The sequence below is a fragment of the Emydura macquarii genome, unplaced genomic scaffold, assembly GCF_026122565.2.
Source record: "Emydura macquarii macquarii isolate MOO-44397 ecotype Brisbane River unplaced genomic scaffold, CSIRO-AGI_Emac_v2 contig_1348, whole genome shotgun sequence".
Classification (NCBI taxonomy): Eukaryota; Metazoa; Chordata; order Testudines; family Chelidae; genus Emydura; species Emydura macquarii.
This window is the reverse complement of record NW_027131485.1, coordinates 17641032-17658026: the sequence shown is the minus strand read 5'-3', so window position 1 is coordinate 17658026 and position 16995 is coordinate 17641032. Positions and strand designations below refer to the sequence as shown.

Here is a 16995-nt window from a genome sequence, read left to right as displayed (position 1 = left end):
AATGTTTTCCACAGTGGCTCATGTTCTGCTGCCAGGATGGTTATTCATGCAGATTAGCCATCTAGTAAGTGAAAGTGTTTCAAGGGATGCGCTTAATAGCTTTTCAAATCATTTTATAAAAAGTTGTAATGGTGTCTTCAGTTATATGCAAATCGTGCTGTGAAGGCTATTAAGTTAATCAAAATCTGAGGGGAGCTCACCATCTATTCTTAATTAATAAATTGCATGCTTCTGTGTAATCAGTGAGATTCCATCAGGGCTGGAATTAAATGGCAGCCCCATGACCTGCGATTACAATTTTCAAATTAAGAACATGCAACAAAGGCAGCAAATTAAGCCTACATTCCAGAGTGATAAAAACGTGCAGTTGTTTGTTCCTCTTTGTGACAGGGACGCCCAGGTCTCCAGGGTGGCCCTGATACAAGAAAGCACTTGAGCACATGGCTTAACTTTAAGCACATATTTAAGTTTCATTACAGTGAATGGGGTTGAAGCTTCAGTTTGGTCCTGAACCAGGGCCTAAACAAAGAAGGAATGGGGTTGAAGCTTCAGTTCGGTCCTGAACCAGGGCCTAAACAAAGAAGGAAAAATCCACGCGGGTAATGGAGTTCAACATTGAGGCCCCACCACTGCAAAGACTTATGCACATATTTAACTATGCCCATGCACAGTCCCATGAAAGCCCATGGGATTACACATGTGCCTAAATCTTGGTAGGCTCAGGATTCCCATAACAATCCCTGGCTTTGATCCTGTAAATGCTCATGCCTGCATATAACCTTACACACCTGAGTAGCCCCATTAAATCCAACAGGGCTACTCTCATGTTTAATGTTGCTCACATTTGCGGGCATTAGGCTAATGTCTATATTCTCTGCAATGACATAATAAATAATAATTAAACAATTTCTCTTATGACAACTAGTGTAAACCAGCATAATGTGTTACTTAAAACTTTGATATTGGGCTCTCATACAGTCATTACCAATAACACTCCTGAAAGCTGATGGCTGGCTGGCATCACAACAAGGCTCGGAAATAAAAGCTGTGTTTTCTTTTAAATTTTCAATGCATGTTATGATTTATTCAAAGCCTTCTTCATTTTTTTAAACTTCCAGGCTCCTGGGCTCAGCCAAATGGGACAATTCCATTCTCCTTGGAGGTTATTAAACTAATGGACGATAAGTCAGGAGTGGTGAAATGCAAGTCCCATAAAGAGCAGCAGGTAGAGTTAAGGTATCTCTGTGAGCGCTGAGTACGCTGGCTGATAAGGGAGACTTGAGGTGAACAGAAATCATTTCTGATAAGCAGCTAAAGGGATTATGAACTTCCCGTTAGGCCTCAGAACTGACAGGAGAAGTGCAGAAGGATGTTTGTATGTGATTTTTACTTAAAATCTTGCTAGAACTAGGTTTTAAATAGTTATTCATATGTGTGCACTGCTGGGGCCAGAATCACTACTGTTGTAACGTGGCACCTCCCCATTAAGTAAATTGCATTGTGCCAGCTTCCACCAGTAGAGTATTTGGTCCCTTGGCACGGTGAATTTGATACCATTGAGAAGTTACTTCTCAAGAGCTGATGTTGCAGAATGGAAAATCAGCCCCCAATACCCCAATTCAGGAAAGCAATTAAACATGTTGATCTTTAAACACATACTGAAGTGCCATTGATTTCAATGGGACTCAAGCACATGGTGGAAGTTAAGGATGTGCTTAATTGTTTTGCTGTATCAGGGTTTAGAACCATTGAAACAGAGAATCGGGCCCTGGTTCAAGAAGGGATTTTAGCGTGTGTCTAAATTTCAACACATATTTATTCCCATTGACTTCAGTGAGGTTCCTGGGAGTGGGGGAAGTGCTTAAAGTTAGGCACGTTTAAGTATGTTGCTTAAGCTGGGACTAAATCAGCAAGTTTCTGTTTAAAATTTCTATTTCTGGCAGCTGAAAATAAAATTACTGGATTCTTCATAATCTCTTTTGCAGGCCTTCCAAGAAGTGAAATGTCAGCGTCCTCATTGTTTGTAGTGTTGGCATAGCCGGATCAGTCCCAGGATCTTAGAGAGACAAGGTAGGTGAGATAATATCTTTTATTGGACCAACTTCTGTTGGTGAGAGAAGCTACACAGAGCTCTTCTTCTTTCAGTCAGTCATCCATCTTCCTCACTGGCACTTTGTGAAACAGAAAGTCCACCTTGAGTTTTGGAGGAACTGGAAAGACTTTATCTACTGTTCAAAGAATCAAAACCCTGCTATTTATCCAAGTTCAAAAAGTTAAAAAGAGATACTGATCTAGATCGAAATCAGACTATGATCAGGCATAGCAAAAGACAGCTATTATCTCATCCAGCAAGGCAAGCTCATAGTCATAACAATGCAGATTTAAATGAAAACCAAAAAAAGTTTCAGTGGTAGATAATGTTTTATGTAGGTAATAATCTTTACCTCAGGGACGTTAGGCGTGATCATACTTAAAGGATCATCCCTCACTCTGATGGATTCTACAATAGTCTCTTTCGAGAAACATCCTTTTATGAGGTGGAAGCTGGTAGATTTGCAGATTTGGATATGATCTTGAGGCTTTGAAGGGACATTCCTGGCTTCTGGAATTGGGCAAACACTCCACAGAGTAAATAAAGTGCGTGTTTTATAGGAATGCTTTGATCCAACTGATTTTCAGAAGCACTGAGCACTGGTAGTTCTCATCAATTTTAACTGAATTTGGAAGTGCTCAGCACTTCTGAAAATCAGATGTTCTGGCCCTGATTCTGCTCCCATTGATGCAATGGCAAAGCTCCCATTGACTTCCATAGTATGGTATCAATCCTCTCGTGTGCCAGTGCAATTTCATTACTGGGAAATCCCCTGGATGATATTTGTGTCAGTAAAACCTGATTGCACAAAAGTTCCTGGAGTTTGATTACAAAAAGGTGCAAAGCACACCCAGAGTGAATTTATTTACAGCTGAAGGCAATAGTTTTAATATTTTTGCAATATTTGCATGATGTGAAATTAAAACCATCACAGGGAATATTTGGGGTTTGGAGATAAGAAAGAGAGAGACATTAATCATGCTCTGAGAAAGTTAGAAGATCTAGAAAACAAACCATGGCCTAGGACCTACCTAGTGTAAATCAGCATAGATCTACTGACTTCAGTTTGTGCCAATTTACACTAGCTGAGGATCTGTCTCACTGAATGTAAGTGCTGTGTTGGTGACAGATATTCTTCCCTCAGAGACAGTGTTGAATCTCATTGCCCTAGTATGTTTTTAGGGCTGGAGGTCATCCCTTATGCAACAGATGAGCTTTCTGGTTTGTAAAATGATGGATTCTTGGGCATCAACAGCAAACGCATGACCAGCTGGTAGCCTTTGAAAGGGGGTGACAAGGAATTTCTTAAATGACGGATTGAGAATTACATATGTGCTGAATGCCCTGCCAGGCTGGTGAAGGAGGGCTTTATACACACATTTTTGGCCTTGGCTCAGTTGTCAGGTGATCCTTAGTTTAGCGTTATAAATTAGACCTCTTAATTAAACTCTTAGGGCAAGAATGTGGCTGTTAAAGTGGATTGTGTGAGGGATTGAGCTGTAGAAGCCAAGCAAAGATGGATTCAGGTGTTCTCTCTGTGCATAGCAAACAGACAGAGTAGCTTTGGGGGAGAAGATCTTGGGGGACCTGTTTAGCAGCAGTCAGACTGCTACTTTCAAAAGAGGCAGTGTCCGCTTTCTGCCCCTCCAGCCAGTCATCAGCAAGAGTGCAGATGTTCACATCCTTTTGTGGCCATGAAAAGTCCCAGGAAGTGCTTGTGAGACATCCAGCCTAGAGCCCCAGCCATCCGTAGATTGCATTGTGGCTGGTTCTTGTGCAGGTATACTAAGGGGAGAGAGGAGGGAAATTGCTCCCTTTGGCCTTTCACCCACCCAACCCACAATGCATCTATTCTGAGACAGCCAATATACACATCCCTTGGACCATAATTGCTATCCAGTTTCCCAGCACAAAGTTTACCATCATTGGATTCCTCTATTCAGCTTATGTGCATTTCTTTTGCCTGCCAACAGCTTTTAATTGCCCACTTTCTTCTAATTGAATCAGAATTTGTTTACTATCAGCATAGGTTAGCAGAACAAAATTAATAATCACCACTCTTGGACTGAACAAGATAACATTACGTGCTGTATAAATTTGTTCAGCAGAAAAACAGAAAGATCTTTTTTGCTAATGCTGCACTTCAACAAACAAATGTTTAATGAGTTATGAGGTTAGGATTGGGGGTGGAAGGGGTTATTTATTTAAATCCTAGCCAAGGTTCAGTGAAATGTCCTCTAGCTCCAAAGACACTGAAGAGACTTGGCATTTTAATTAAATGGATTATCTACAGTTATTCTGAAGCAGATGAGTTCATAAACCTTTCCCCTGCATTGGACAACCCAGCTTAACAATAAAACAGAAGCCCTCATTCCATTGGTCAAAATCTTTCAAGATGCATAATTTACTATTAAACCATGGGCATAACAGACAATATGTATTGTGATTTGACAATTAGATTCCTAACCACATTAGTTTCAGGGAATTAAATCATGCACAACTGGACTCTTTGGAACAATAAAACATTTGAAACATCATGAAAAATGAAGCTTTGTTTTAAATTTTAAACCACTTTCTCCCCTCTTTAAGGATATAGTTAAGCTCTCACTGAAGTCAATGGCAAAACTCCACACCGTGTGCCCGCTCCCCAACTCCCTGTGAATACGTGTACATGTGAAAGATTGTGAATAAGTATTTAAAATTAATGGGATTTAGGTGCCTACATACCTTTGATGATATAGGCTCGGTGTATGGTGCATTCTGTTCCTCCACAGAGCAGTATTATAATGGGCAGAGCTACCTTCCCCACCCTGGCCACATCTGCAAATAAAGGGATAGTTCCGACTAGTCCTCTTCAGTCCCCAATTTAGCAAGTTACTGCAGCTTCTACATAAATATAAGCATGTTAATGGTCGCATTGCAGTCAATGAAATTACACAAGTACTTAGTTATACTGGGGCTTAAGCTCTCAGTCCTTGCAATCTGCTGAGATGGCCAACAAGGATATAAATTAGTACTAACCTTGGTGGTGGGTGTGTGATATAATTTGTCTATGGGATATTACACCAAAATCATCAAACTCATTCCATGTAAACCATAGAACAGCTAACAGATTGGAATTATTTCAGTCACTACTGACTTGGATTGAATTCAGATAGGCCAACTAGAGTTGAAAGTCTCTATATCCTATTACCAATCCCCTTAGTCATCCAGTCCTTGCTTCACTGCCTATTTTGTAAAACAACTGATCTCCTCATTCTGAACTAGGAGACCAAATGTAAACATTTCGGAAACCAAACTTCTACCATGTATGTTCCTATGGTGTATAGAGACCAATGATAAAAAGTCAGCATAAACTCAATGATAAATTCTAAACAGTATATTCCTGTGCAACATGGGAGATATTCGTCATAGCTCATGAAAAATTAATATCTCTGAAATATGAACAGGTATGTAAGACCTGATTTTCTAAGATGATCATGCACAATGGCTTGTGTGCCAGTATATTAACAGGCACGCAACTCATGCTCTAAAAAGCCAGAGAGAGTGAAAATCATCTATTTTTATATGCACACAGTGATGGTGCATCTCTGATATCTAATTGGTCATGAATGTGCCTGCCTAATGCCTTCTATACAAAGTTAACATTTCTGATTTGCATCCATTAAATCCTCATCTCCACAGGTTCCCAATATAAGGCACAAACCAAAGCCCAGAAGAATCACTGGGAATTTTTCCATTGACTGCTATGGGCTTGGGATCAGGCCCATAATGCTTTTATCCACCTAAGAAAGTTAGGTCCAATTGAATGTAGTTCCACACTTGCCATCAGTTATTTCCACTCTTGAGCAAAGGCTTTCTCGGCATCCAGTACTAATAATATATGTAGAATCAAAAATTCAGACAGGATGCCTCAGACTGGAACTGTGATAGTAAACAAGATGCCTTAGACTGAAACTGTGATAGAAATGCTAAATTCAGGCACGATGTCTTAGAACTACAATAGAAATGCAAAAATCGTTGGTCTATGTTGTAACTACCTTTGTAACTGCACCCAGCCATACCCTGTCAAATAGATAGCAAGTGACGGCATGCGACTCGGGACTCACTGACACCAAAGAATCACCAGGACATGCTGGCACCGTGAGACCCCCACTGTGTGTTATAAGTAACCCAGGTGTGGTAAATGACCTGTTATATATCCGAAACTCCACTATACGATCAATATGTAAAAAGAAATCTTAAAAAACCTATTTGTATTTTGTACTAAGGTGAAGTTCCAGAGTTCAGCACAGGCATGTGCTGTCTGGGCTTCCCTATAGCTGTCTGTGTGTATGTCACAATTAAAGTTCTCCTCGATCCAACTCTAAAAGAGAAGCTGCGTGATCTTTTCCACCACATATACATAGGTCTGTCTTTGAATGGGCAGAGTGAATAATCCCCAGCACTTTTCTAATGCTGTCTGATAGCTGCTCACCACAAAGGACGCCTGTCTGAAGCCTGTATGCATGTATAGGTTGTATTTTGTTTTATCTAGGAGCCAGAACCTTGGCTTGAATGTTTACTCTGTTATTTAACTCCACTCTAGGACAAAACAGGTTTAACAGGAATATAGGTCAGCTAAAATCTTTACCTGGCTTAGGCATGAGTGTCATGGATGCTTTTCTCATTGATGCTGGAAGTAGCCAAAACTAGCCAAAATCTATCAAACAAAAGCTTTTTCATTGAAAAAATGGCCCTTTTTTAAAAAACAAAAGATCTTTTGTGCCAAAAACTGTTGACATTCAAAATCAACACATTTAATCAGAGTGCAAGATGCTTTGCAAATATTCTGAAAGCAGGCTGTAGAGTTTGATTGAATCTTTACAGGAAGACATTGAGTGTACTAGAAGACTTGCCCATGACGTTCTCTTTACACCAGTTTCTTTTCATATCATTAGCAATAAATAACACTTCACGTGTATATATTAGTTTTAATTCAAAGATATCAAAGCACTTTACATTATTATTCCTATTTACAGATGGAAATGAAGAGGCACAAAGAGAGAGGAAGTGATTTGCTTAAGTTGCACAGACTCCACTTCCAGTCCAGTGCCTTATCCACAGGACCACCCTTCAGAGGTTACAAGCTCTGTCCCCTCTTCTTCCTCCAGCCCTCACCTTTCCTTGCCAAATGAATTCAAAGGGACAGATCTTCAGCTTGTGTAAATCAGGGTTGGTCCCATTAACTTCAGTAGAGCTATACTGATTTATGCCAGTTGCTGATCTCATTTTGGACCGTAATTGGGAAATAAGAAACAAAGAAGCCAAGCAAATTTTTATGGGAGATATAATCTATAATACCAAAAAATCCTCTGCTTTCACAGAAACATCTGGGGCAAGCTTTATTTCATTGAGTCATTCCCTAGATGACCACTTTGAGACAAATTTCACAGAGATTATGTATGACAAACTTAATAGATCAGATTTTGGTACAGCTAAGAAGATTGACAAAAGGAGTTTAAATAATTCAATCAGTTGATTTGACTCTGCAAAAATCTATTATTTTCTTCATCCTATTTTCTATTTAAGTCATTTCACAATTTGGCTGTATATTTTTTGGTCAAAATAATCTTTCTAAACTGTTGAATATGCTGTTTTTCTTCATTGTTAAACTGATTTCTATTGACAAAAATATAGCTGATCAGCTGTAGGAGAGCTCATCCAACTTTAATATAAAAGATGCCTGTGTTTCTATAATGGGAATAATGAAAAGCAGTTTTCTCCTCTCTCTGCTATGGGCTACTGATGTTTCTATCCTTAGAAAGGTCAACTGCATCCTACAAGAGCATAAATGAAACTTCTAGCTGCATTCTACGGAACAAAGCTTTGGCCTCATAACTCATACTGTAAAATCTGTGGTACAAATGCAAATCTGTTGTCCTAGGGGAGCCATGGATACTGTGAAAAAGTCAAGTAGTTTCATTCCTTTTTCCCCGCTGTCACAGCAAGGACAAAAACCCATGCCAACAAAATTTATTCCTGTGAGGAAGATAGCAACGAGAAGAGAAAATGGTAGGAAAAACAAATGTAATCTTAGGACATTTCTAACACAGTGATGAGACTATGAAATGACAAAAGGCCTATTTTTAATAGCAGTCCATTACATCATCCTTTTATTGTCAGACCTGACATTATTTATTTATTCTACATAATATAAGTCACCCCCTCTCAAGTCTGCAAAATAGCCAGAGTTATAGAAAAGAGAACAAATGTGACAGACTAAAATAAACTAAGACTTGCGAGAGTCCAAGTAGGGGACAGTTTATGGTTTCTCCATCAATGCTAAAAACAAAACGAACCAAAAATATACAAAGGCCACTCCAATTATGTGGAAGTAATGAGCTCACCCCAAGCCATCACGTTCAGTGGGATAAATCTTTGTTGCCCTCCATTGCATCCCAGAAGCCTGTTCACTCAGTTTAAGAGCTAAGCAGAAAGTCATGTTAGTGTCCATTCATTGACAAAAAGGACTTTAATACCGAGCTAAAGCTGACATCAGCTGTTCCTTGACACTTGTGTATGCCATAGGGCAGCTGTTCAGTAGCACATGCACAAAGCACGGTCCGGAGCACATCATCCAGGCTTGAGACACTTTGTAGGACTAACGTCAACTCCTAATAACTTTCCAAATATTGCTTCCCTGAAGTGGTCATGGGTGCCAGACACGAGCTGAGATCAAACCCAACCAGGCAATATCAATTTTGGACAGATCAGTGACAAAGTTTGGGCCTCAGACATATGCAGAAACATTACAAGAACAGGAAAATTTTGCTGAGATGTCCTTTTATTAAAGGCATTGATTCTCAGGAACCCCTTGACCAAATGGCTCCAATTTTGCACCATTAAACTTACCCCAGATTCCAATGACACACACCAATGCACAGGATAAGCTGAGCACGCATGTGGATTTTAGAAGCCTTAGAAAAATCAACTGTTAAACATTAAACATTGCAGTCTTAACTATGGCTGAGCTAGGTCCTCCATAATACGGGGTGCAGCAAGATTAGAAATCTAGGACAGTGGTTCTCAAATTATGGTCCATGGACCACTGATGGACTGCAAAGTTGTATCCATCACAATGGTAAAGAATGCTCAGTTAAAACAACAGGGTGGTCCACCAGCTAGAACATTTCAATTGATCATGCATCCATCTTCAAACAAAGCCTCCCGGGGCCTGCCACAGCTCACTTGTAAACCCCTGCCTGTTTGGGTTGCTTCACTGTAATTTAAGTCTGTTAAATAGTTCCATTCATTGTTTCATGTATCTTTGCTGTAACTTCAACCTGTATCAAATCTGCTGAGATCACCAACATTGTAGGGGATAGCAAACACATAGTGGGCTGTAAGCAAGGAACAGAGATTCAGAACGGTCACTGAAGGGGAAAATATCAAGGTATCCCATGGGAAATTAATTATGCTGGAAACAAGACATTGTCTTGGACTGTCCAAGTCCAATACAATGGGGGCAAAAACCCATCCCTGTGCTAAGCTAGCAAAACCCACTGGAGTCCCTATCTTCCATTACAGTGCTGGAGAATGTGTAACTAAAACAAGTTACACCAAGAATACATCCAGACTCTATGTCACTGATTTCTCCTCCAACAGGAACCTGATATTCAAGGCCCTACAGCTGCTACTGCTTGGCAGAGGGGTAACAATAGAAAATTACTGATGGGATTCAAGGACAGGACAAACTGGAATGGCAATGACAGGCAGAAAAAGGACTTGGGTGCATTTATAAACCAGTCTTTTCTAAAATGACACACAAAGTCAGAGACACAAGCTGGATGAGGGAATATCTTTTCTTGGGCCAACCTCTGTCAGTGAGAGGACTGGTCTACACTGGCGACGGAGGTCGACGTAAAGTCACTTACGTCGACCTCTGTACACTTGCATCTACATTGGCACCACTGTTAAGTCGAATTAAGTTGCGGCAAAAGTCGACTTAATAAGACCACCTCTGCAAGTGGCATAGCACCTAATTGGAATTTGTTAGTTCAATTTAGTGTCAGTGTAGACACAACTTCACTTAAATTGACTTAACTGCCCTCCAGGAGGTATCCCACAATGCCCCCTTGTGACCACTCTGGACAGTCACGCTGTGCTGTTCTGTGGTCACGCTACCAGGAAATGTCCCCGCCCCTCAAGCCCCAGGAAGATTTGAATTTTCATTTCCTGTGCTGCCAGCGTGGAGAGAGCATTGACACTGTTCTCCGCATGGCTACTGCAAAGCCCAAACGTGTGCCAGCGTGGAGTCGACCAGAGGTCTTAGATCTCATCGGGCTGTGGGGCGAGGAGTCCGTTCTGGCTCAGCTTAGAGCCAGCAAAAGGAATCTGGACATTTATGAGAAGATATCCCAGGGCATGCTGGAGAAGGGACACAAGAGGGACGAGCAGCAATGCTGCATGAAGATCAAGGAGCTGCGTCAGTCATATCAGAAAGCCAGGGAAGCTAACAGCCATTCTGGTTCCTCGCCCAAAACATGCCACTTCTACGATAAGGTGCATGCAATTCTCAGTGGCAATCCCACCACGGTGCCGCCGCACAGCATTGATATCTCCGCTAGGTCACAGTCCATGGACAACGATGAGGACTCCGTGGAAGAGGAGGAGGAGGAGGGTGAGGAGAGCAGGGTGCAGGAGAGCAAGGTGACCATTCTCCCTGAAAGTCAGGACATATTCCTGACCCCAGAGCAGTCCAGCAGCACACAGGACAGCACTAATGATCCCGGGGAAGGCACATCTGGTGAGTTTTTTTTTCTTCTTAGCAGTTCTGTCCTTTTACATTTGGGGGGGGAGGGCAGGAAGGGAATTTCAGACATTTTGGTGACTGTACTGGGGGGTTACCCAGGGAACAGTTTATTTAGGTGATGAAATATGCTCCAATAATCATCAGTTGATATCTCACAGAAACTTTAGTGTAGGTAATCTGTTATCCTTTGCAAAAGTTTTCTGGGGAGGGCTGCCTTGTTCCTCCCTCCACGGTAGGATACTTTGCCATGCCACGCTGCAATCAAGGAAGCCTGCATCATGGCGGAACATAGCTTGTACCCTGCTGTGTGCAGCAAATCTTCCCTTTCCTCATGTGTGACCCTCAGGAGACTGATATCACTCATGGTCACCTAGGGAAGACAGCGCATGTTTAAAATACCAGAGCTATACAGCAGATGCCCTGTACCTTTGTATTCCCCATTGCAGTTTCCTACCAAGTCACTTTGATTACTTTTATTTGGTTTAAGCAGAGACTATATCCCCCCACCATACACACACACACACGCTGTCTGCAGATCCCCTGTGTAAGGGCAAAGCGAGAAGACCCCTCTGGGATGTCAGGAATGGAATGAGGGTCTGTGTTTGTCCAGTGCTGTGCATGGGGAGTATTGTCTACATTGTTGCAGTTGTATCATTTTCTTCACTCTGCTAACAATGGCTACCTTGTGAATTTTTTTTCATTCTGTAGATATCTCGGCCTTGGCCCCACCCTCAAGAAATGCTGCGGAAAGACTATCGCAGATTAGAAAGAGGAAAAAAACCCCCAGAGATGACATGTTTGGCGAGATCATGAACGCCTCAGCGGCCGCAGAGACCCAGCTCAGTGTGTGGCGGCTGACCTTGTTCCAGAATATGGACGTGGCCAGGGAGAGTCACAGAGAAATGATGGAACATGATCGCAGTACCACACAGGAGATTCTGCGAATCATGCAGGACCAGGCAGACATGCTGCGGCAGCTTGTGGAGCTTCAGGAGGAGCGGAGGCAGGACAGAGTTCCGCTGCAGCCCCTCCATAATGCTCCTCAACCAATGGCTTTGCTGCCCTGCCCCTCCCCTGCCCCCAAGAGGTCTCAGAGGAGACTGGCCAGGCTGCAGTATGTGCTTGCCTCCAGCAGCAGCTGACACGCTGACAGCTGGCCAGCAAGCTACCAGCCTACCCCTTGAGACAGGGAATGAACACTCCCCCCTTTCCCCCATGACTGAATGTTCATAAATAAAAGTTTGCATCATTTCAACACGTTTCTTTATTAAATCATATCTTGTTCTGGAGGGATTTGGCGGGTACAGATATCGATTGGGGGGGGAAGAGGGAGGTTCACCAAAGGCAAACAACGTACAGGAACAGAAATCACTCCTGCATCTCATTGCAGAACCTGGTTTTCAAAGCTTCCCTAATGCAAAGCGCTATGCGGTTCATTCTCTGCGTAGTGCTGGCATCTGGCTGCTCATAATTGGCAGCCAGTCTTTCTGACTCCACAGCCCAACCCTGGGGGGACCTCTCACCCTTCGCTTCACACACATTATGAAGAACACAGCAAGCAGATATCACAGAAGGGAGGTACTTCTCGGTCATGTCCAGCCTAGTGAGGACACTCCTCCACCTACCCTTTAAATGCCCAAACGCACATTCTACAACCATTCTGCAACTGCTTAACCTCTTATTAAAACACTCCTTGTCATTGTCAAGGTTCCCGGTGTACGGCTTCATTAGCCAAGGGAGCAAGGGGTAAGCAGGATCCCATAGCATCATTATGGGCATTTCCACACCCCCCGATGTGAATTTTTTGGTCGGGGAAAAAAGTGCCCACCTACATACTAGAGAACAGCCCTGAATTACGCGCGCATCATGCACCTTCCCAGACTACCCCACATAGATGTCAGTGAAATGACCCCTGTGATCCACAAGGCCCTGCAGGACCATGGAAAAGTACCCCTTGCAGTTTATGTACTTGGTTGCTAGATGGGCAAGCGCTAAGATAGGGATGTGCGTCCCATCAATGGCCCCCTCGCAGTTTGGGAACCCCATCATGGCAAACCCCTCCACTATCTCCTGCACATTTCCCACAGTCGCTATCCTTCGTAGCAGAAGTCTATTGATGGCCCTGCATCCTTGAATCACGGTGATGCCCACTGTAGATTTACCAGCTCCGAATTGATTCCCAACTGAGCAACAACAGTCGGGGGTTGCCAGCTTCCAGAGATGGATGGCGACTCTCTTCTCCACCATCAGAGCTTGTCTCAAGCGAGTATTCACGCGCTTCAGGGACAGGTCCAGCTCCAAGCACAGTTCCAGGAAAGTTGCCTTTCGCATACAAAAGTTTTGCAGCCACTGATCATCGTCCCACAGCTGCATAATGATGCAGTCCCACCAGTCTGCGTTTGTTTCCCTGGACCAGAACCAGCGCTCCACAGAATGCAGATGATTCATTATAGCCTGCAGCAATCTGGAATTGTTCTGCTCAATGGCTTGTAGCAGGGCAGCGTCGGTGGCAACGCTGTTGTCTGTGCTTCAGCTTCTTGCTCTACTTCAAAAATGCTCGATGATAAGCCGCGATGTATTTGTGACATTCACAATAATAGTGCAGAGTTGAGCTGGCTCCATGTCTCTGCAGCAATGGCGAGCACGGGGAGTAAAAAAACGTCATGAAAATACTTTTCCTGTTTGTTTGGGAGAAGAAGGGAGGGGAAAGGAGCATTGCATCATGGGACGATGACACTCGTCCCAACAGCCACCCCAGCTAGTTGCACTGTGGGATAGCTACCCACACTGCACTGTTTTGAAAGTTGAAATAAGCGTGGTGAGTGTGGATGTACAAGACCTGTGCAAACAGCGTAGTATGTACACGCTGCTGCGACTTCTAAAAATAGGCTGCTGAAAGTTGACTTAAAGTCGACTTCCCTCGGCAGTGTAGACATGGCCAGAGACAAGCTTTTGAGCTTAAACAGAGCTCTTCTTTAGGTCTGGGAAACTAACTCAAAATGCCACTGCTAAATACAAGGTTTGAACAGATTGTTTAGCAAATGTAGTTTACACATATTTCAAGGGACCATTCAAGGTGAAGTGGCCCGTTAACAGTCTTCCAGTCATGGGGTGAAGGGAGTCTGGGATTGCAGGCATATAAAATCATGCAGAGAGGACACCCTACCTCACAGAACAATTTAGAACAAAAATCTAACAAGAAGCTGATATAGCTGCATCCTCTCTTCTGTACTTACAGTTGTACTTCAGAGGTTTTCCATCTAAACTTCCTTTGTAACTACTTTTTGCTTGTTACTTCTGCTGGTTTGGTAATTGTATGCTAATTACATACTATCTGTGGAAATTGCTGAACATGGTAACAGAAAGGCTATGACTCTTGGATACAAGAAGAAGTCTGGGGGCAACCAACAGCAAGTGCAGAAAATCAGCTTGTCATGGGAGGACACTATTTACACTAAGGAAAGCAACAGGTATTAATTTGTATACAGGAGACTCAAATTCAGGCTACTTTTTCTGAATGTTACCTAGGGTGGCCAGTAAGCAATGGCTAGAGTAAAATACATAATTTACTGTTATGAAATCAGTACCAACTACCCTGGGAGAGGCTTCAGGTACTTCAGACCCAATAAAAATAAGTGAGGTCCTTCCCCAAAATGCATTCTAATAGTCCAAGTATTATGAAGATGCACATGTGAGGACAGGTATAGTCAGAGCAATCAAATGGGATTTATAATCTCATGCCTTCAGCAGTTACAACAGGGCCATCTGGTCTAATTTGATATCAGCATGAAGAAATTGCAACTGGTGACCAGGCATCAACAGACAAGCAACATTTATTCATTTCCCAATGCCACGTAGAAGAAAAAAAACAAAAACAAAAACAAAAAAATAGTCCCTGCCTTACTGAGACAAACACATTCCTCACTTTAATAATGTGCAAAGTGACCTCTGAATGGTGTCAGCAGCACTTTGGCTGCTGTTGTCTTATTACATTCAAATTCTAGTCAGAAATTCACTTAGGAAAGTTTAAGGAAGTCTCTCTAAAGATCTAATATATGTTCTTGCATTTTTAACCATTAGCCTTTTCCCTTGTGTCTACTTTTAAGCATCAGTGCTTAGAGCAGTGGTTCTTAACCTTTCCAAACTACTGTACCCCTGAAGCCTGAGTCCCACCCCCATGGGGCTGAGGCATGTAACTTAGTTTCATGGCGCCCCTGTGGCTCCAGGCAATTACCTTTCTTGCCACCCCCAATACCAGCTCTGCACTTGCGACCCTTCTAAAACTCCAGGTTAAGAAACACTAGCTTAGAGCATAATAGCATGAATGCTGCAGAGGTTATGAGACCCCAGCAATATATTCTACTCACCAGTACCATTTGAAAAATCATAGATTGACCAAATTCTGCCTTTGGATGTGCATCTAGGGCTTTCACAACTTCAAAGGCAGCCAGGTGGATAGATCCGAAGGCCGATTGTTCCCCAGAAAGTGAATTGGAAAGTGTAACTGATTGGGGTCGACACTCGGCGTCAGCCTCAGAGGGAGGCTATGCTGCTTCACAATCTGCACTAAGGAGACAAAGACGGCTGAGGAGGGGGCTCCCTTCAGTCTAGGTGCCCGGCCCTTCTGGCAGTTAGGGGCCTTGTCTGTAACCAGGCAGTCCCTTCAGGCGTCTATAGCCCCCAGCCCTCAAGCAGGGAGGGGCAGGGTGGGCAAGCAGTCTATAGCCCCCGGTCCTCAGGCAGGGCAGAGAGGGCGAAGAGGTCAAGCACCAGCACAATCTAGGGATCGCAGGCAAAGGGGGTTGAGCACCAGCAAGGCTTCACAGGCCAGGGTGATACTACCATCTCAGGGGTGGGGTGGCTAGGGGGGAGGGGGAAGTGGGCCCTCCCAACTGCCCTGCATTCCAACCCAGGGCCCTAACAGCAGCAGAGCGTTCCACCACTGGGACAGCAGGGCTCCAGCACAATGAGCCAACCGGTGTTCAGGCACGAGCACAGCTGGACTGTGAGCTGCTATCCCAAGGCTGCTTTCTCCACCCTCTTGACAGGGTACCTGCCTCTAAGGGTTCTCAACAGCCTCGTCGGGGCCTGCCACCAGTGGCTGTCCCAGTAGCTCCTCAGCGTTGGGGTTATCGAGTGGCTCCAGCAGGTCAGGAGAGTCCTTGATGTGGCAGGGGTCTTCACTGGGCTCCCACTCCAGCAACAGGCCAGAGACATCTTTCTCCTCCAGCAGCTCTCCTCTGAGAGCTGAGATGAGCTGCAGGGCCTGGCTTTTATATTTCCTCTTCTTGTCCCATCCCTGAGCTTCCGACAGGCGGGTTGTGCCATACACAAGCCTGCCCACCAAGTGGCGTGGGTCGGCCCCTCAGCGTCGGCCTCGGAGGGAGGCCATACCGCTTCGCTACAGGAAGGTCGTATCAGCACTACCACCGCAAGTTACAACAGGCAAAGGCTTGGAAGGAAGATGCCCCATTCTGATCTCACTTACACCAGTGTAATTCCAGAGGCTTCCATGGAGTTTCCGAGTGATACTGGGGGAGAGGAGAATCAATCCCTGGAGACAATGCGTGATATAGCTAGGAAGCCAACACAGCAACTTATGTTTAGGGTGGAACGATTAAAAAAATCATCATCATCTTAAAAGCCACCTTTCCTTGCAAGGTTTTCACTTCTGAATTGACGTTTTTGGACCAGGCTAGCTCACCATGAATAGTGCCTTACCATGCAAACAGTTCTACTGATTTCAGTGGGGGTGTCTCACCAAACAAAGATGCTAAGGGTGACAGGACCCAGTCCTTTAAGGTAAGTTGTTAAGGTAAGTCCTGAATAATTACTGTTGCCTGTGGTGATACCAAGTCTTGATATTAGCTTTGTAAAAATAGTTGAATATCTATTTGGGTCACAGAGGCCAGGAAATGCCCCAAGACAGTGGCAGGCTACATGTCAATTTACTGCATGCAAAGAGCATGACTTTTGAGATGAGTGCTCAGTACTTTATTGGTTACATTAAGTAATTACATTCGTTTAAAATCAGGCCCTTTTTCAGTGTCTCAAGTTGGGCACCCCAAAAAATGGAGGCATCCAAAAATGACTCATTACTTTTGAAAAT

The 16995-nt window shown here is 43.6% G+C and overlaps 2 long non-coding RNA genes across 2 annotated transcripts in view; one reads left to right on the top strand and one right to left on the bottom strand.

Annotated features, from left to right (window-relative positions):
• The first annotated feature begins 1186 nt into the window (after positions 1 to 1186).
• Positions 1187 to 6412, top strand: LOC137155335 (uncharacterized). The gene is made up of 3 exons (XR_010920426.1): positions 1187 to 1225; positions 1986 to 2070; positions 5777 to 6412. It is a non-coding gene; the product is annotated as an uncharacterized lncRNA (long non-coding RNA).
• The window catches only part of LOC137155334 (uncharacterized), a 31583-nt gene continuing 19465 nt past the window's right edge, over positions 4878 to 16995 (bottom strand). Inside the window, exons 2-3 of the long non-coding RNA XR_010920425.1 lie at positions 6726 to 6794; positions 4878 to 4912 (exon numbers count right to left, since the gene is read on the bottom strand). This is a non-coding gene — a long non-coding RNA (uncharacterized lncRNA). The remainder of the gene's footprint in view (positions 4913 to 6725; positions 6795 to 16995) is intronic.